Raw genomic sequence first — 21,848 nt, forward strand, 5'->3', positions numbered from 1 at the left:
CTGGCAATAGTTAGCCCACATTTTCACACGGTAACACTGAACTAGGCCAGTGACAATCATGCCCTTAGACAAGGGGTAAAGTTCACCATCAGCCTGACATTCCCCCACCATCCCCATTCTCCCACAGCCTTTCTCCCACAGAACATACGCGAACCAACAGTGACTAAGCGCAGCTCTACAACCTGCTGCTGTTAACTTCCTCAGGTATCCCTGAGGAAGGGATATTCAAATCAAATTACTATGATCATGAGAGAAAGAAACATTATTTTTTTTCTCTTCACTTGGTGGTTGCTTCCATTCTCAGTCATGAAGCTGTAATTACAGGAATTACGAACAAATGGGCAAGTGCTTACTCCAGAGTGGCCCAGGCTCACGAAGGGTGAGGGGAGAGAGAGAGAGGGTGAAGAGACTCAAAATAAAAAGGCATTCCCAGGACTTCCCCACTCCCAGTGCAGGGGGCCTGGGTTCAATCCCTGATCAGGAAACTAGATTCCATATGCCAAAACTAAGACTTGGGGTAGTCAAATATATTTTTAAAAGGCAATCCCTCTTCCAACATCTCAAGGTCTTTAAAAGATGAGGACTCAGAAAGAAAAAGTAGCTATATCCTTTATTGTTACAAGACAAAATATCCATAATCTGAAGTCACCAGATATAGAACTTTATGGTCCACTTACTTATAAATTATATATAAAGCCAATTAAAGTTTGTTTTCAGAAAGACCCTGTCACCTGCTGGCCCTTTTTATTCAGCAATAAGCTAGACCACAAAAAATTTAGAGAATTATTAATTAAGAAACAATCACTGTGCAATAAAAGTGTACAAAGATCTTTCCTTGTCTCACATCACCTGTTACTGGCATGCACCATGAGCTGGCTGAAAGCACTGCTATGCTACCACCAAATGACCACAGTGTTGTAGCCAGAGACTCACCCCAGAGGGGTACAAGTTAGGGTACCTTTGGAATTCCTGGTCTTTGCCCATAAGATTAGATGAATGAGTCAGTGTCAAGGTAAATATTTGATTTCCAGAATGCTTCCTGCTCTTTCTCACCTCTTTCCCTCTAAGGCCAGCACTTGAATGGGAAAATATAATGTGTGCAGCCCTACTTCTCAGAAACTTCCCAGGACAAGAATAGATTTTATAGTCTTTTTCCTCCTGGTTCAACATAAAGCTGGTCCAAAAGTAAATGAGGGAAATGGTCAATGGTGCACTAGGAATCTTTCACAGGTTATGTTCCCTTGAGACCTAACCTTTTCTACTGATCCAGCTTCAGGAGCAATGAAAGTAGGGCTAAGGCTGTATCTATAGTGGAATGGGCCACTGGAATGACTAGCAATGATCACTTTGGAATATGATTTGCAGGTTACAAAGTGCTTCCACCTAGAGTGTCACAAACAAGAGAGTATGTTATAAATGTATATACAAATATAAAGTATCCATACTATGATATTTGAGGTGGACATGATGCATCATACTATTGTAAATCCACCCTGCCCTGATTCTCAGTGATAATTCAGGAAAGAGGAAGTTCTCAGCACACTGAGAGTCAAAGTTGATTATCTTCGCTCATGGACAGACACAAATTAAAATTAAATTAGTGAAAAACTATTAGAATACTTGCTTCCTAAATGTTTCCTTTTATATGCTTGCTTCTCAGAAAAAAATAATATTTAATCTTTATTCACCACTTCTATTTTCTTATATAAAACTTAAAGACAAAGTTTAACTACTTTCATGCATATATTTCAGTACCCAGAAAGTTGTAATTTATCACTAGGATCCCTGACTCTGGAGTCAGAATTCTGAAGAGTTTATTCTCCGCTTCCTATGAACTACATCACCTTAGGTGAGTCATTCTGAGTTTTGGTCTTCATAGCCAAAAAATGAAGATGGTGATAATTTCAACTTCATAGAATTCTGGGAAGGATTAATTAAAATAAACAGCAAAGGGCTTAGAAAAGGGTCTGATGTATAGTAAAGTGCCCAGTAGATATTAGCTATTATTTTACATATTGGTGATTCATGGATTTCATGGCATTAGTGGAATGTGGAACCCTGTACCAAGGGTCACAGGTGTGGAGCCCTGTACCAAGGTCACAGGATAAAAATCTCTGGAACTGACCAAGCCCCATAATAATTGTTGCCACAAGCCTCCAGATCTAAACTGGCCAGTTCACTGACCCCATATTAGGTAAAATACCTCCCTATTATCCACCCTATAGCATCCTAACGAATTACCTAATGTCACCATTCCAGTAGGAATTGTCTCTGTCTTGAGACTATAAAAATTGGCTGCTACCCTGTGAAAGGGTTTGGCTCTCCCTTGAGAGAGCGACTTCCATTCTAATAAACTTTATTCTCCTTCCATCCTGCCTCATGTCTGGAAATTCTTTACCAACCCACACACTGACCACAACAGTCCTCAAAAGTAATACAGTTGTGAACACACTTGTATATTATGTGTACATGGATGTGTATATGGAAAATCATCTCAATTTGCATAAATATTTTCTGCAAATATCAGAAAATTATTATTGGAAAGTTATTGGAAAGTCTCCCAATAACTGATTTATTAAGTAAAGGCCTGGATGAAGTTAATTATCTTTAAACACTGAACTTGAATAATGTAAGTAATCATTAAGGTAGTTCCCTATCTATTTGTGAGAAGAAATTCATACAGAGCTTTATAAGTAAATTCAAATACTTACATGGATTCGTTATTAGAGATTTGTTTTAAAAAAAAAAAAAGAAGAAGAAGAAGAAGAAAAGCTAGTTCTAGACCAGGGATCAACAAAGTCAGCTGGAAGGCCAAATCTGGCCAACTGCCTATTTGTATACTACCTGTGAACTAAGAATGGCTTTTACATTTTTCAATAGATTTTTTAAAAAATCAAAAGAATAGGGACTTCCCTGGTGGTCCAGTGGCTAAGACTCTGCACTCCCAATACAAGGGGCCCAGTTCAACCCCTGGTCAGGGACCCAGATCCCACATGCCTCAGTGAAAAGCCTGCATGCAGCAATTAAGATCCAGTGCAATCAAATACATACATAATTTTTTCAAAAGAATTATTATTATTGAATTATTCTTTCAAAAGAATAATAGTTTGTGACATGTGACAGTAAGAAATCAAAATGTGAGTGCCCACAAATAAAGTTCACTGGAACACAGACAAGCTCATTCACTTACATCCTGTCTACAACAGCTTTTGAGCAGAATTAGGTTGTCGAGACAAAGACCATAACCCAGATAAGTACTTATTATCTGTCCCTTTACAGAGTTTGCCAACCTTTGGTCTAGACTGCTGTTTCTACGAGGGCAGAGGCTGTGGGGCCTAGCTCAGTGCCTGGCCCAGACTGTGTTCAGTAAACATTTGATGAGTGAACATGGCGTCAACATAACGAGCCTGAGGTGGGGCTCTCCTGTGTGCTTAAGAGCTGTTCTCAAACAACAGAGAGCCATTTTCAGACAGAGAACAAGAGGGCTGCTCCAATCTATGCAGCCCAGCTAGGGTCTTTTTTTTTTTTTTTTTTTTTTGCTGTTTTTTCGTTTTAAAAATGTTTATTGCACAGAATTCAAGGAATTCCCAAGTGCACTCAAATTTTTTTTTTTTTTAAATCAACATTCTTTTTAAAGTTAGTTTGTTGTGCATGGTGACACCTTTCCCCAGAATAGCCCCAACCTGAGGACTCCCTTTTAATGAGGAAATTTTTTTAACTTTTTAAAATTTATTTATTCTTTATTTTTGGCTCTGCTGGGTCTTCACTGCTGCACGGGCTTTTCTCTTGCTGCAGAGCATGGGCTCAGGGCGCACAAGCTTCAGCAGCTGTGGGAGGTGAGCTTCAGTAGTCGCAGTTCCTGGGTTCTGGAGCACAGGCCCACTGGTTGTGGCACACGGGCTTAGCTGCTCCACAGCAGGCAGGATCTTCCCTCACCAGATATCGAACCCATGTTTCCTGCACTGGCAGGCAGATTCTTTAGCACTGAGCCACCAGAGAAGCCTGAGGAAACTTTTAACAGACATGAATAAGTTACAACCACCGAGTTTTCTAGATCCTCTTAAACATTATCCCCAAGGATCAGCTAGGGTCTTTTGATATCCTAGCTAATTCTAGCGGTAGAATTTTACAATGGAGAATGGGGAAAGGGTAGATCATAGTGAAAGTGAAAGTGTTAGTCACTCAGTCGTGTCCGTCTCTTTGTGACCCCATGGATTGTAGCCCACCAGGCTCCTCTGTCCATGGAATTCTCCAGGCAAGAGTACTGGAGTGGGTTGCCATTCCCTTCTCCAGGGAATCTTCTTGACCCAGGAATTGAACCTGGGTCTCCTGTATTGCAGGCAGATTCTTAATCTAAGCCAGCTAATTCTAGTGGTAGAATTTTAGGCCACAATGGAGAATGGGGAAAGGGCAGATCATAAGGACAAAATAAACAGGAGTTCTGCATTTACCAGCAGTATATTTTTAATAAAAAATGGCATCACAAAAGCACAACCAAAGAGAATTAATTTGGGAACCAAAAAAAAAAAAAATCTATGGCCTCAGGCCTTAGCTCACCACAAGCCTTATTTCTAGATACAGCTGCTAAAGAGGTCTGCAAAGTCTTAAGTTGCATACATACGAGTATGGGTCCAAATCACAGTAAATATTGGGTCTCGTTGTAATTAGTGCTAGTTAAGACAACAAACAGAGTGCCACCTTTAACCTAACGAGGCTCTTTGTAAGCTAGTTTAGTGACGATCCTGTTTCTAGAAGAGCTCTATCAGCATGGTGATGGTCTAATCTAGGTACCATATCCAACAAGGCAAATTGATAAAACTGCAAAGTATTTACCAAGGTGATGAAATCACAGTCCTCAGTCTGAATTAATCTAATTCAGGAAAAACACTTGGGACACCTCACCAAATACAAGCTTTGATCATCAGCACCATCACTTGAAGAATTACAATATGAAAGAAGTACACTTTAATGATATCCCCTTAGAAGACGCAGCCTTACTAGTCTATTACTAGAAGATACTAGTCAAATGGTATCAAGTCACCTAATTGGCCATACCTAAGTTATCTGGCCAGAGAAGGCAATGGCACCCCACTCCAGTACTCTTGCCTGGAAAATCCACGGATGGAGGAGCCTGGTAGGCTTCAGTCTATGGGGTCGCTAAGAGTCAGACACGACTCAGCAACTTCACTTTCACTTTTTACTTTCATGCATTGGAGAAGGAAATGGCAACTCATTCCAATGTTCTTGCCTGGAGAATCCCAGGGACAGGGGAGCCTGGTGGGCTGCCATCTATGACGTCGCACAGAGTCGGACACGACTGAAGCAACTTAGCAGCAGCAGCAGCAGCAGCAGCAAGTTATCTGGCAATTATCACTATCCTAATAAACTCCTCTCTTTACGGAAGGTTCTCCCTCAACTAACCAGTTCTCTTACTCTAAAATGGTGAAGCAAAGACATGTTCATGGAACAGCCATGTGCTGCCCCTCACTTTCAGCAGGGCCACGTGATTAGTTCCAGCCAATGGGCTGTGAGTAGAAGTGATTTGTGTCCCTCTAGGCCAAAGCATGGGCTTCCCTGGTAGCTCAGCAGTAAAGAATCTGCCTGCTATGGAGGAGCCACAGGAGATGCGGGTTTGATCTCTGGGTCAGAAAGATCCCTTGGAGGAGGAAATGGCAATCCTCTCCAGCATTCTTGTCTGGAGAATCCCATGGACAGAGGAGCCTGGCAGGCTACAGTCCATAGGGTCGCAAAGAGTTGGACACGACTGAAATGACTTAGCACGAACACACAGGACAAAGCCTTTCAGAGCCATGTGATCCTCTAGCTCCCCTTTTCCTGCTGCAACAACCTAGAAGTCCCATGTCAAAAGAGCAAAATCACAAAAATCACAGCAGCCTGGATCTCTGAGTCATTGAATGCAGAACAGCTGCCCTGGAGGAGAGCCAATGCACACTGGCATTTATGTGAACAAGAAATCAATGGAAGTATCACGGTTGATTTGTTCCTATAACATAGCCTACTCCATCTTGACATATACAGAAAAGCTGAGCAGACAGAAGCCTTGTATCCTGTGGTCAACCAACCTCAGCCATTTACAAGGATTAAATAGGGAAATTTTCCAAACCTTCCTCAGACAGGTATGTGTGCAACTTTATTATTTCACTTCAAGCACATTCACAAATTATTGCCACACCTACTCCTATTTCAAAAATCAGTATTTACAACCAAATCATCTTTATTAATAAAACTTAAGATCTTACCGAGACACACATCAAGCAATGTACCTTGAGTGATGTTCACTGAACAACGTAACTAACCACTGACAAACCTTAGCTGAATATGTTGTTCTTCCACATGGCTCATGTCCTACTTTATGACTCTTCATTTTCAGGAGACACACGTAGCAGTGGGGTTACACTCCATGGACAAGATGGTAGAGAGCTCTGAGTAGAGCTGGCCCAGTTTTCTTTTGTTAGCAGTCAACAAGTAAGCTGTTCATTGGACACACTGATGTTGGTGGGGCTTTGAACTCAGAGAGATGCTATCTCCTCCAGCTGGCAGTAAAAATATCCACTAAGATAAGGACTCAATCCTGTGTCCTTTGATACATGCCCGATTTAAAACCACTGGAAAGTCTGGAGCCTGGCCTGGCAAACAGTAGGGTATAAACTTCCACAGCCCTGGGTCCAAATCTCAGCTCAACAACTGACAGCTGTGTGAGTCAGGCCAAAAGACAAAGACACAGCCTGTAAGAGCCTCAGTGCCCTGCCCCGCTCCACAAGGAATCCGTGAGGATCAACAGAACGAATATAGATGGGAACACTGACTGCATGGTGGACCGCTGCTGCCTCAGATCTGTGGGGTTGTTTTTTTAAATGCCTCAGAACTGTGGAATTCTTTTTCACAAAAATAAAATTTTTGACCCTTCACCATGTGGGATCTTAGTTCACTGACCAGGGATCAAATCTGTGCCCCCTGTACTGGAAGCATGGAGTCTTAACCACTGGACCGCAGGAAATTCCCCAGAACCATGGCATTCTCCTTAAAGCTGATTAAAATTTATATTTCCTTTATGTCTTATTACAAGTGAAACAACTTTCTCGGGTACATTTAAAGCAGCGAAAAATATACCTTTGGCTTTATCCTTAGAGTAGATAATGCTGTCTATGACAGACATGAAAATAAATTCTATTACTTAATCTGGTCCTTTTACAATATGATCAAGTCCTTGGTATGAAAATATATCTTGGAATTAAATTTCTGCCCATTTTCCAGGGGCAAATAACTTTTAAAATTCCTAAGAATTTCCTATTACCCATCCGTCTGCTGATTTCCAGTTCTGCTGCTGCTGCTGCTACTGCTAAGTCGCTTCAATCGTGTCCGACTCTGTGTGACCCCACAGACGGCAGCCCATGAGGCTCCCCCGTCCCTGGGATTCTCCAGGCAAGAACACTGGAGTGGGTTGCCATTTCTTTCTCCAATGCATGAAAGTGAAAAGTGAAAGTGAAGTCGCTCAGTCGTGTCCGACTCTTCGAGACCCCATGGACTACAGCCTACCAGGCTCCTCCGTCCATGGGGTTTTCCAGGCAAAAGTACTGGAGTCGGGTGCCACTGCCTTCTCTGCCTGAGATGTAAAAGAGGATGCAAAAGAAAATTCCTGTTGAATAATAATTAGCTTACAAATGGGCTTCCCATGTGGCTCAGTGATAAAGAATCCTCCTGCCAATGCAGGAGACACAGGTTCAATCCCTGGGTCAGGAAGATCCCTTAGAAGAGGAAATGGCAACCCACTCCAGTATTCCTGTCTGGGAAATCCCATGGACAGAGAAGCTTGGTGGGCTACAGCCCATGCGGTTGCAAAGAGTCGGACACAACTGAATGACTGACTGGCTAGCTTACCTAAAAGGGGGGTATCACTGTGTCCTTTTTTAGCCTACTACCTCAGAATGGAGTCATTTCCTCGGAATTACTAGAAAATTAAAATGCTTTCAGTTCTTCTATCATTTGTTGTCCTAGTTCTATGAGAAATGTAAAACTCACTCGGAAATATGCAAATTAGCTTAGTCTCCCACAGCACAATACATGTCACATAGGTAGGCTATAACTCAGTGAAAATTTAGAAAGGTTCATCTTCTTTATCCTACACATTCCAGGTGTATATTAACAGGAAATACCATAATTTTGAAAACCAAACTACTTTGTTCACAATGAAAGAGATGAACTTTTCTCCCATGTAAATCACATGGAACTTCATGAATCAAGAATTGAATTTCTGTTAACATTAGAGAAATTGTAAAACCTAAGGTATAATAAAGTTTTGGTTCTTGTTTCATTTAACTGCAGGTAAAACAGATACTCAAGTCTCTAGCAGATTAGAGTATTAATACACATTTCTTTGAGCATCTCCATAAGTTACTGTCCCACTCACCTCTAATCTGATTTCTCTTAAACAATAAGAAACACTTCAAGAAGAATACAACCTCAATTTATATTTGTCAGTTTATTTTAGAGGTGAATCAATTTTCCACATAAGCATTATTGGCATTTAAAACATTATTATTAAATAATACTATTTAATTCATTTCTGGAATTAGTTTAGAACACTTATGAATCCACAAAGATCCTTATACTTTGAATTCAAGCTATGCAGCTGTCTCTTGAATAAGGCTGGAGTATCAAGACTTACTGTCAGTAAAACACAGGCCTGGGATTAGCAGTCTGAAAATAAAGACACCATGGGTCTTAAGTCTCTACAAGCAAGTAGAAGCTAGAAAACATTAAGTATATGGGTGGAGGTGGGTACAGATTTTCATCCATTCATTCATTTCTTTTCATGTTCCGTTAATTCAACAATTTATCAAGTGCCTCCTTGTATAGTCATTGGCATTCAGGCAATGAGGATACAAACTGAATTAGACATAATCCTGCCCTCAAGAAACCGACTCTCTACATGGCCAGGTGAGGGCACACATGTGGCAGCAAGAAAAAGTAGATCTTCATACTAGAAGATTCTGATCTAAAATGTATATCACAGAGTGAAGTCAGAAAGAGAAAAACAAATATCGTGTGTTAACATATATATACAAAATCTAGAAAAATGGTACAGATGAATCTATTTTGCAGGGGGCAGAAATAGAGGACACAGATGTAGAGAAAGGACTTGTGGACACAGCCGGGGAAATGGAGGGTAGGCCGAGTAGCTCTGACATATATACACTACCATGTGTAAAAGAGACAGCTAGTGGGAAGCCGCTGTATAGCACAGGGAGCTCACCTTGGTGCTCTGGGATGACCTAGATGGGTGGGATGGAGGTGGGGTGAGGAGGAGGTTCAAAAGGGAGGAGACATACATATATGTGTATGTATATAGCTGAATCCCTTTGTTGTACAGCAGAAACTAACACAACATTATAGAACAATTATTGTTGTTGTTGCTGTTTAGCCACTAAGTTGTGTTTTACTCTTTTTCGACCCCATGGACAATAGCCTGCCAGGCTCCTCTGTCCAGGGGATTTCCCAGGCAAGAATACTGAAGTGGGTTGCCATTCCTTACTCCAGACTATCTTCCCCAACCAGGGATCAAACTCATGTCTCCTGCATTGGCAGGCGAATTCTTTATCACTGAGCCACCTGGGAAGCCCAAAAGCAATTATACTCCAATAACAAAATTTTAAAAAATTAAAAATAAAATACAATGTATATCCTTTCATTCCTATTGTACCTATTTCATCCACAACAAAAAGAACAACAAAATACAGACAACAGTAACTTCACGACAAAAACCAAGGTTCAGACAGGCTGAATGACTTGGAGATTCTCCCTCACTTTCAGCCTTCACTTTTGAATTCCCTTCTCTTCCCAGAACAACCCTGAACAAGTACTGTAATCACTTTTACCTGGTGACTGAGTTATTTTTATCTTATTTTTATAAACGGTCACTCAGAAATGGAAATTGGTTGTCATTTTTACATATTTTGAAAGCCACAGAAACCTTTAACATGATGGATTCATTTTTGAAAGTCTGTAAGATGACTGAAATACACATATTAAAGTCAGGGGATTCCCTGGTGGTCCAGTAGTTAAGACTATGTGTTTTCACTGCCAAGGGCATGGGTTCAATCTCTGGTTGGAAAACTAAGATCCCAGAAGCCACGAGGCATGGGGTGCCCACCCCCCAAAAAAGAATTAAAATCAGAGCCAGGGAAAAGCATTTTTCTGTGTTTTTCCAAAAGAGGATGAACCACAGATCAATGCTCAGCAAAAAATGGGATTCCTCCTCCTCTGAGGTGTTGGGGGTTAAGAGAGAAGTGGAGGTATAAGTAAGTCGATAGATAAGCAAGCCTGTAACTCACACAGCCTATAGAATAAAAGTCCAAATTCTGCAGCCTCATACTCAAAAGGTTCTGCGATCTCCCCTAAATGCCTTTCCAGTCTTACCTCCCTGTACTTGCCAGAATCAGAGACCCCAGCACTGGCTGAACCTGCACTTCCTGCTTCACTTCTGTTCTGAGGTTCAGTTGCCACTCTGTCTGGCACATCTCTCCAGTAATTCCCCCAGGGCCCACTCTACCTATGAACACCTGCCCATCCTTCACCCCCTACTTCATATGCCCCTCCTCCACTATTTTCTTTACATAGACAAATGATCAGCTGGCTCACAAAGATGGATAAAACATTATCCTCAACCCTGCTCTGCTTTCCCTAACTGTCCCAATGGAAAGTGAACCTTTCCCCTTCTCAGACCTGTCATTGTGGTTTCCTATCATTCTTACAGCACTTAGCACCAGCTGCCCTGTACTGGAGCCAGGAATTCATCTATCTTAACCTTACTATTGGACTGCACATTTTCTGAGAGCAAGAAAGGAACTTTCTTCAATTGTATACATCCTACCTACTGAGCTCAGATCTTGCAAGCTATTCCAAAATTACTTACTGGATGCAGTTTAACATTATATCCAGATTAACAAAATAAAATACAAACATAATCATTGGGTATACTCATCATTCACTCTTAGTGTGGGTCAGCTTCTAACATCTTCTTTCTAATGTCAGCTGTTTAGCACATCACAGGTGGAATGTCATTCTGGCTGAATAGCAGTTACTTAAAAACACGGAATGCAAGAAAAGAGCTGGTTTCTCATGGAGCACCTGAGCCCCTGTGCCACAGCTACTAAGCCCACGTGCTACAACTACGGAGGCCCATGCACCTGGAGCCTGTGCTCCACAACGAGAAGCCACCACATGAGAAGCCTGCACATGGCAATGAAGAGTAGCCCCTGCTCACCGCAACTAGAGAAAGCCCATGCACCGCAACCAAGACCCAGCGCAGTCAAAACTAACTAAAAAATATAAAATGTTAAAAAAAAGAAAGAAAAGGTAAGTCTGATTTTGGGGGAGAGCTGGGAGTTGGGGTGGGGTGGAGCAGGCATGGAACTTCCAGAGGACAGCAAGGGGTACAGGCAGCAACCACTGGGGCATGTGTGCTAAGTCACTTCAGTCACGTCTTACTCTTTGTGATGCTATGGACTGTAGCCTGCCAGGCTCCTCTGTCCGTGGGATTCTCCAGACAAGAATACTGGAAATGAGGCTAATTTAAGAAGAAAACAAAACCAAAAAAAAATACCTTGAAACATCAATTCTATGAAGATAGTATAGATAGTACAGTTACAAAAGAAAACCATTTGTTTCTTTGCTTCTAGTTCTCTTATCTCACCTACACTACACTCTAGTCTGGTGGCTCTCAAAATTCCCAGATCATCAGCCTCAGCATCACCTGGGAATTTGTTGAAATGAAATTCTCCAGCCCCACCTCAGACCTGAAGAATGAGAACCTGCAGCTGGGATTCAGCAACTCCTTCATTTACAAGCTCTCCAGCTGATTCGTATCCTGCTCACGTTTTAGAACACATTAAAGGACCTGAGTTTTCCTAAACAGATCAGCTCCATCCTGTTTCCGTGCTTTTGTTCATGCTGTCCCTTCTCCAAGGAATGCCTTTTCTTCTAGCTAGTCCCTGTAGATTGAATTTGTGCTTTCCTTTCAAGGATCAGCTCAAAAGTCTTAACACTTTCCTCAAGAGATTTAACAGAATGATCTGCTCTCCATTCGGGCTCGCCCAAAGCTTCATTCTGCCGTTCCTTCTGGTGCTCACTCCTGTCACAGCCTGGCCCTGTGTCTGCCTCCCTCAATTGACTGAGAACCAGTGAGTACAAGGACTATGCTTCACTCACAGTGCTGTCCCCAGCCCTATAGGCCATCTGATTCCTTTGATTCTGCAAAGTACGAGAGAAAAGTATTCTTCTGCAACAAGCCTCTGATTGACCATGAGAAGGATGCTGAGAGGCATCCGACTCCTCTCTCCACAATGGAGATGAATAAAAGGCCCATCCAGTGAGATCTGAAGTTTACCGGGCAGCTATTGAAGGCAACTTTGGGAACAGAGCAACCACTTAAAAGGCTCCATAGTCAAGGCTTAGCCATAAGCACATTTAGCATCTTATAAAAGCCAAATATCAATTCATAGAAAAAGTATTCCCTCTCGTCAGTTAAAGAAGAAAATATGGATTGACTGAAAGAGCACTGTATTTGGGATAGACTGACGCTCCATGTGGACAGGGATCCTGTATCTGTCTTGGCTATCACTATGGTCCCAACACTGAGCCCTGACATTTTGTCAAATGTCAAAATTAAAAGACAAAGATGTGCATTCCATCTCTATCATTTTTTCAAGCCATGTAGACTCAAACAGGCAAGTCATTCATTCTCAAAGCCTTGGTCACTTAACAATGAAAGGCAGCAAAGATGGAAAACTATTTTATCAATAAATACCTTACCTCCTTGCCTTACAGTTTACTAATTGCTTTCACATTTACTATCTTGATTAATCATCAAACCTGCAGCTGAAGAGAAGGCCTCTCTTCTCAAGGGGTCAGAAACAGAATCATAGACTTTGACTTCTCATGCATGGCCCTGATCATAAGCCAACTGATTTCAGCTATCTAAACTTTAAATTACCTTAAGGAGCTCATTCTGATTGACCACTAAGCATTCAGAGCTTCTCAGATTACCTTTTTTCCACTAATGGAGATCTGGGGTTTAACTTGATATAAAAAGTGATCAAGTCAATTGCTGCTACGGTTGTTTTTCAAAACTAATTCACTTGGCATGAAAACTTTTGCTAAAAAACATCAGTGGGTTTTTGTGGGCTGTGTTTCATGGCTGGCATCTCATTGACCCAATAACACTTTAACTCTGCAAGAACTGGGCAGCTCTTGACAATACCCTTGAACCAAAACAGTGTTCCAGTGACCCTAAGACTGAGAAGAAAGGGAGGAAAAGGGAGATTTTACCAGCATAGAATGCTGAGACAGCTTTCAGGTGAAAGAATTTCAGAGTCTCGAGAACTTTTGATTTGTTCCCAATGGTTATAAATACTAACTTGCTATAGATATAAAGGTTCAATTATGTACTTATTTGATACTGTTTTTCCAGCAAATTATTGATGAATAGCATTAAAACCCTAAGCAGAGTCACATTTATCAAACCTCAGAATTCTAGTTTGCATTGATTTTTATCTATAAACAGTACAAAATATATATCATCAAGGACAAAAAAGAAAAAGAAAGAAACCGATAGAGCCATAAATTCACTGTAAATGAGTGGGTTCTGAACCTTTTTTTTTTTTAATTTGGACAATTTAATCTGGATTCTGAACACTAGCTATGGGAACAAAGTGTGAATACAGCCAGTACTTTCTGTCTAAGGCATTCACATCTGTTTGATCAACATCACTTTTAGGTCACAGATTGTCATGCATCATTTGAGATTTTTCAACGGTGATGCATGAAAATAAGTCTACTCTTTTATTTATGGAATGCAGAGGGCCCCACAGTGGGAATTCATTGTGAGGGATGGGTGAGTGGGGAAGGTCTGTAATTAAATAACATTCTTCTACACACATTTACCAATGCTTGAATCTCAAATTCAATAGAAGTTCTATTTTTTCAGCACTGCTAACATCTCCTGTTTCTTACTTCTCCAACAAATTGAAGGGACTTTCATTATTTTTATTTTAAATGTTATTTCCTGGGACTGGATCTTTAAACAATTTGAGTTTCTCAATAACAATTCTGGTTTCCTCTAATACTGAGTTTCTCCTGTCAACCATTCCCCCCAAAACCTTTTGTTTTTTATAGTGAAAGCCACACCACGGCAAAATCCTCTTCCACCTTACTAAGGTAGATAGCCATCTATCTTACTATCGGGAAAAGTCAGTTTCTCCTGTTTTCTTTGGAATTTCTTGAAATTTCTGAGGCAGACATGTCTCTCTGCAGTGAGTTATAACCCAAATATTCTAGTTTTATAGCTCTGAATTGCTCAAAAGAGCCAATCATAAAAATTTAGTTTGTTGTAAAGTCTAAAAGTCTCCTTCACAACTGGAATTTATGAACAGATTATCTCTAACTCTCCTACAAAAGAACATCAATACTTTCTGATGAAACATGTGTTTTACATAAGAGAAACTCTCCTAATTAGCCCTCTCTCACCCTTTCTGCATCCACAATATTACCAAAAAGCAACCTGCTTTCACAGAAGACACCCTCTATATTTCTCACCCAAAAAATGGCAAGTAGGCACTTTCAGACACCGTAGTACTGAAAAGAAATAAGATGATCAAAGTTGACACAGCCTCACATCTCATGTGATTTTAAGTCAGCAAATTTTCCAGCAATCAAAACTACATAATCATTTTATAACCAATAAACCAACAGACAGCACAAAGGCCTCTTTCTCCCTGATTTTCATCAAAAGGTGGACTGGGATCATTGGATGTTGAAACATGTAGTAGGTAAGGGCCTGAGGCAGGCAGCCTTCTCTTTCATGTCCAGAGACTGACCCTGAGGATGCACAGGACGAGCTCAGCGGAGGCAGAAGCCAGAGACAGACAGAGGGGCTCAGGCAGCACAGGGAGGAGAGAAATGTCCTCATTGGGTTCCAGGCTGAGGCTCCCCGGAGAGAGTAATGAGGTCCATCAAGGAGGGAGGGACGGGACATTCTCTCACAGCTGAGTCAGCTGGTCAAGTGTGGGGCCTGCCAGTCTTGCCTCTAAGTCACCTAAATGGTCTAGATGATTCAGGCCCCTGACCTGCGGCACTCCCTGAGGTATCGACACCCACCTCCACCTGCAACAGATGACTTCAGAACTCCCTGGACTGAAGGATCCTGGAGGAAGTGTCCAGGTACACATTCAGCCTGAGGATTTTGACCACAGTTTAAGGATCTGAGACCAGGGTAAGGGGCAGGACCCAAAGATCTTCCAGGAACTCCCACCATGGATCCCAGGTGAAAAAGTCCTTGTGAACTGTTCACCCTAGAGTCCTTAGGCTCATACACAAGGTGAGTGTCTCACTTTCATACCCCAGAGGCATTTCCTGGATCACCACCAACTCACATCCATCACCTCAAAAGAGCTTTATGCGCACTCAGAGAAGTAGATGCCATCTCTGCTGCCTCCAGAAAGGCTTTGAGGGTAAAAAGAAGATAAAGACTGAGTGGGATAATTTTAAAAACAAAACCCAGAAAGATGCATCTCTGTTGTTTTGTTTCTCTTATGAAATTCTGGCTCATAGACCATTGGAAGTGTCACCAGATAAAGTCTGTAGCCATTCTAAGCATCTGTTAGGGTTACCACGGATCAAGTTTTGCATTTTACTTTAGCTCCCCGTGCCTCAAGTCACGGGGGCCTGGGATCCAAGCTCAGCTTAGCCATTTGTTAATGATGTGACATCAGAAATGTGATTTCTACACAAGTCTCAGCCTTCTAGGCTATAAAATGAGAATAACTGCACCCATCTCTCAGAATGGTTTGTAGAGATTCAATGATATACTGCTGGTAAAGTGTTCAGTACAGTGTCTGGTCTGTAGAAAACATCCTAAAATACAAGCTATGAATATTATTATTATTTTTAAAAAGTTAGGTAATGTAGTCATTTTACACAGGGCTATGATATATTACTCTAGAATTTAGTATCTGGGTATTGTTTAAGTGTATGAGATATTAACTTCTATGTACTGCCTGATTTTGCATTTGGCTGTCCAATCAATTTTGACTGAGGTCATGATTAAAAAAAAAAAGTAATTCCTCTATATTTAGCCAAGCCTTTCCTTCCCATGAGTAACCATCTCTCAGCTCAGTTTCTCTGCTCAACTGCTCTTTCTTCTTAACTCTTACAAGAGGAGGTAACAGGCCTTCCCTGGTGGTCCAGTGGCTAAGACTCCCAACTCCCAATGCAGAGGACCGGGTTCAATCACTGGTCAGGGAACTAGATCCTATATGCTGCAACTAAAAGATCTGGTGTGCCATGACTAAGATCAGCACAGCCAAACAAATAAGTATTTTAAAAAAGAGAGAGAGAGAGAGGAGACAACACTGCCAGTTGAAGATGGAGATCAACTATAGTGTGAATGACAACAGAAAGGACGAGCGCCTTCCAACAGCTCCCTTGATGCTGTGTGCTCATGGAAAGCTCAATGAAAAGACTCTGTTTTGATTTGCAAAACAGCTATTTGCAACATCTGTTCGAAATAAACAAAATATACCAAACTACTTCTTGATCCAAGATGGGTTGGGAAGCACTGCCTTCTGTCTGTTTTTTCCAGGTGGAAAGTCTGATCACAATTCTATCTCAAACTTAGCCCCACATTCCTTAGCCATAAACACCACTCTCAGAAACATTGCTCCTGGTAATGTAAAATGTCCCTCTCAAACACACTCTCAGTCCAAGGATCTGGGGCCCACCTGGGGCCTATCTGCTGCCCCTGACAAGATAAGCTACCATATCCTTTCCCTCGATGAAGGAAGTCCTTGACTTCATCATGTGGAGGTCCCCAGGTCTGCAGTCATGCCCCTATTCTGTGCACTCAACGTTCAATTGGCCAGTCACCTCTTGTGTCTCATCTCTTCCAGTTATACAGATATCCTCCCACTAACCACCAAGTTCCCCCCAAATCCACAGAATATCTCCATGGCAAATGAATCTTGGGATTGTTAACCTTGAAAAGTTAGGGTTAATGAAAGTATAGCAGATCTGGCTACACCACTAACTAGCTTAGTTAAGTATATCTCAGCTCCTCCTCTACATCATGAGGGGGTGATGGCCTGGATGAAGGGCTACCTCACAGCTCTGGTAGCTCAGCTGGTAAAGAATCCCGCCTGCAATGCAGGAGACCCAGGTTTGATTCCTGGGTCTGGAAGATCCCCTGGAGAAGGGATAGACTACCCACTCCAGTATTCAGGCCTGGAGAAGTGCATGGACTGTATAGTCCAAGGGGTTGCAAAGAGTCAGACATGGCTGAGTGACTAAGCACAGTACATAGCTGTAAGATCCTTAATGCCCACCTTCCCCATGTCAAACACACTTGTTTGTTTGTTTATTCAGGTAATAACAGTTGAGTATCTAATACTGCAAATCTACGTGCCTGGCATTGTGAGGAATTAAAGAACATCCCCCAAAGAACTTATCATCTAGAATGGGAAGTGAGACAACCACACAACTATATGAAAAAGAGAAGCAGATAATGTCATAACTGGGTATTATTTATAATATAAGAAGAAAATTATCATTACCAACATCCCAAACCTGAAACTAAAGTGATTTTCAAAATATCTTTTCTTCTCTGCATCTAGCCTTTTTTTGGGATGGGGTCATGTGGCAAGGCATGAGGGATCTTAGTTCTCTGACCAGAGATCGAACTTGCCCCGTGCCCCTTGCAGTGGAAGCTCTGAGTCTTAATCATTGGATCGCCAGGGATGTTCCTGCAGCTAGTCTTTTACCAAATGCCTCCCCCTTTGTACGATTTCTTACTTCTGAGTTCTTCACTCTGCACTTAAAATCACATGCTTACGTCCAGGCCTTAGGCAACTCTCCTCTATTATGGATTGACCCCTATCACCAGAACTTAGAGGTCATGATCCATGACCTCTGATGAAGATACGAGAAACATCCCATCAGACTGGTTTGACTTGTCCACTGTCTTGCTAGAGCTCTAAGGTGATCTCCTTCATTTCACAGAACATCCACATCAAATCCCTTCACCAAACTGTCCCTGTTTCACTTCCTCCCACAAATAGTACCAAGAGCATTATTTTTGCTTAGTTTTGTGTGGGATGTCTACATAATAGGCCTGAAGCTCCCAGAGCTTACACACACTGGTCAGGAAGTTGGGTCACGTATTAAAATTCAACAATCCAGGATACTAAAGATGAAGGGGGATACTAGTGCAGACAACACTAACAAATGTTAGAGGCTTCAGAAGGGAGAGAGCTACTTTCTGGCTATAGTAATCGAAGAAGGCTTCTAGGAAGAGGCACACCTGAGTTACACCTTGCTTTGTAGGCAAGACTTCAACAGAGAAAGAGGCAAAAAGATACTCTGAGACAAGGAAGGAGGGCAATTTCAAGACCAGTCAATTGTTAGCGGGGCCTTGAGAGGGTATTTTTTGTTTTGTGGGGGGGTTGGCTATACCACCCGACATTCCAGATCCTAGTTCCCCGACCAGGGATCAAGCTGCACTCCCTGCACTGGATACTTGACATCTTAACCACTGGACCTCCAGTGAAGTCCCTAGAAGGTACTGTTTGAAATGAGTTTACAAGGTAAGCAAGTTCAGTAGCGGGAGTAGCTAATTTTCGATTTAAGCCAGACTACAAAATAAAAGGGGGCTTCCCGAATGGCTCAGAAGGTAAAGAATCCACCTGAATGCAGGAGACATAAGAGACTTGGGTTCTATCTCTTAATGGGGAAGATCTCCTGGAGGAGGGCACGGTAACCCACTCCAGTACTCTTGCCTGGAGAATTCCATGGACAGAGGAGCCTGGCAGGCTTCAGTCCATGAGGTCACAAAGAGTTGGACACCACTGAGCGACTAAATGTGTGCACGCACACACACACACAATATAAAGAGGTAGAAGAGAAAAAGAAAGTGCAATAATCTCAGTAAACTCGGAGGAGCGTATCAGCAGGGGATGGCATAAAGAGCCCTGCAAATCAGAAAACCTGGGTCCGAGGCCCAGCTTTGCTAAGGAGGGGCTCCACGGCCACGTCAAGTCATTTAACCTGGTTGGTTTCGGTTTTCTCACTTGTAAACTGAAGCAGCTGAACTGGCTGACCTTGAAGGTCTCCACAGGACAAAACTAAACCAACTGTATATTATTTCTTCCATTAAAACATTCATCATGGTAGGGGGGAGGGTCGGGGGGAGTTGAAGGAAATGGCAATATCTGTATTATCTTTCCATACAGGTGTCTCCTCCTAAACTACAAATTTCCTTCTTCTAAACTTATTAATTCTATGTATCTGCCTCCCATCTTGCAGATTTAACACTTAAAGAATGTTCAGTGTGTAGTCCAAAAATTTTGTTTATGGTTCACAGGTTATCCAAGAAATGTGTGCGGCACAGCCTTAACATCTTATGAGTGTGTCCAATATGACACACCCAGGATAAAATATTTCTGTGTGAGTTAGAAAATGTGACTGGGTAAAGAAAGGGGAGAAAGTGAGAGCTCTGTTACTCATCTAAGAAACAGCTCCCTTTCAAGAGTACCAAACGATGCTTGAAAAAACAGTAATGTAGAAAAGTAAGGGGAAAATACATCTTGGACTTTACGAAGTCTGTATTATATGTACTGCCGAAGCAAACACACAACCTCTCTACTTTAAAATGCAGCTGAAACGCATAAAGTTACTGGCACTGAAATACGCTGAAAGTTGGCTTTTTTTGTTTTTTAATGCCGCATCCAGGAGACCCACCCACCCCCCGCTCCGGAAAAGGCACCCAAACCAGAAACCACAGATCTCACTCCAGTCCTATTGATCCTCTGCAGCAAAAGGCCAAAGGCAAATAAACCAGTCACACAAGCAAAAGAGGCTGGATCAAAAAGCCTCACCAGTAGGCACCAAAAGTTTAAGAGAGAGGAAAACAGAAAAGTTAACAAAATGCCTAACTTCATGCAAAGAATCATAATGCCGTTCTCCAGCTTACTGTGCAAACAGCATAAATACAGGATGTAACTAACACCTGCCCACACTACTTGCTGCCCAGACTGGACACAAGCGCACCCCGAGGTCGGCGGGCGCCGGAGACACCTCTCCAGCGAGGGAAACCCGCAGAGACTCCTCTGGAGCCGCCGAGCCGGCGAGGAAGTAAAGCTCTTGTTTTCTGCCTATCGGTCCAGGCTTTCTCTCGGATCCCCTCCGCCGCACCGCGCAGCGTACCTGCAGCCGCCGTTCTGCCCTCGAGCCCGCAGCTGCCGCTCCTGATCCCGGCACACGCAGGTCTGCTCTGCGGCTCCCCAGTCGCGCCAGCCTAGCTGCTGCCCTGGCGCCACTACGCATGCCCGGCCGGCACTCTGGCAAGCAGACTCCGAATCCACTTGCCGCGTTTTGACTGCGGCTCCCTCCCGGGGGAAAGGACCCGAGGCCAAGAGCTGAAGTGGAGTTGCAGGTGCTGGGAGAGGCTAGGGGGAGAGGGGGAGAGGGGGAGAGGGGGAGGGGAACTGCGCAACTTTATCCCTACTGCCCAAAGCGACCCAGGACACATCCTCCGCCAAACCTAAAGATGACCATGTACACCACTTGGGTGAGCTTACAAGTGCTTCGCGAACTTGCTCGTGGATAGGAATCACCTGGAGAGGTTGTTGAACCACAGATCCCACTCTCAAGAGTTCAGATTCAAGCAGATCTAGATGAGGCCCCACCATCTGCATGTCTAACATTTTCTCAGGGGAAACTGGCGCTGCTAATTCGGATACCACATGCTGCGAATTTCTGATCAAGAGAAAAGATGTAGATACATATACACACACACATATATATGGGCTTCCTTGGTGGCTCAGAAAGTAAAGAATCCTCCTGCAATGCGGGAGACCTAGGTTCGATCCCTGGATTGGGAAGATCCCCTGGAGGAGGGTATGGTAACCCATTCCAGTATTCTTACCTGGAGAATCCCCATGGACAAGGGGCCTCCTGGGCTATAGGGTCGCAAAGAGTCGGACACCACTGAGCGACTAAGCAGAGCACAGCACCATGCCCTCCTCCAGGGGATTTTGCTGACCCAGGGATAAAAACTGCGTCTCCTGCATCTCCTGCATTGCGGGTAGATTCTATACCCACTGAGCCACCTGGAAGCTGCAAGTATATGTATAAATTTTTGTAATATATGTATGTAATTTAATATATATTAAATATATGTATATACCAAATTGGAGAAGGAAATGGCAACCCACTCCAGTATTCTTGACTGGAAAATTCCATGGACAGAGGAGCCTAGAGGGCTACAGTTCATGGGGTGAACAAAGAGTCGGCCACGAATGAGCAACTGAGCACAGTGCATATATCAAATTACATATTTCTCTTGACCTCTGGTCCAGAGAAAAGATATATAGATATAGATATTAAAAGAGAAAGTTTTCTCTTTCCTCCTCTCTGGGATTTCACATAGCACTTCCTCTTCATTTAACAGCCACACCTACTTTAAAAATAAATAAATAACTACAGCTTACAAGCAAATAAAGGTGGAATATTTCCTCTAGCATGTGAGTCAAGTGAGTGGAATGCAACCACAAGAGTACTCATGTATTCTGCCTGTAGCATAACCTATTGATGTGGTCTCTCAGACTGTGTGTGGGCAACAAGAGGGGTGTCCCCATTTAACTCTAAGTTTTGTGTGACCATTTAGTGTTTAGCACAGTGCTGGGTACAAAACAGCTACTCAAGAAATCCTGAGTTGATATTAGTACAGCTTAAGAGAAGAAGAAGGATTTTGGAGTTATTTTAGAAACCCAAAGGAGGTG

General features: G+C 42.5%; 1 protein-coding gene and 1 long non-coding RNA gene across 4 annotated transcripts in view; one reads left to right on the top strand and one right to left on the bottom strand.

Moving 5' to 3' along the window:
* The window catches only part of PLS1 (plastin 1), a 121,423-nt gene extending 100,833 nt beyond the window's left edge, over window positions 1-20,590 (bottom strand). The window contains exon 1 of one of the 3 annotated variants that reach the window (XM_025290641.3): window positions 20,272-20,590. The gene's annotated coding sequence lies outside the window, so the exon portion shown is untranslated. Of the gene's footprint in view, window positions 1-20,115; window positions 20,218-20,271 lie in introns of those variants that run through there. The other 2 variants (XM_006078004.4, XM_044946357.2) reach the window with 2 other exon arrangements.
* LOC123334582 lies at window positions 11,320-11,932 on the top strand. Its single transcript, XR_006552599.1, has 2 exons — window positions 11,320-11,376; window positions 11,700-11,932. It is a non-coding gene; the product is annotated as an uncharacterized LOC123334582 (long non-coding RNA).
* Window positions 20,591-21,848: the final 1,258 nt, after the last annotated feature.

Source organism: Bubalus bubalis, chromosome 1 (genome assembly GCF_019923935.1).
Source record: "Bubalus bubalis isolate 160015118507 breed Murrah chromosome 1, NDDB_SH_1, whole genome shotgun sequence".
NCBI lineage: Eukaryota > Metazoa > Chordata > Mammalia > Artiodactyla > Bovidae > Bubalus > Bubalus bubalis.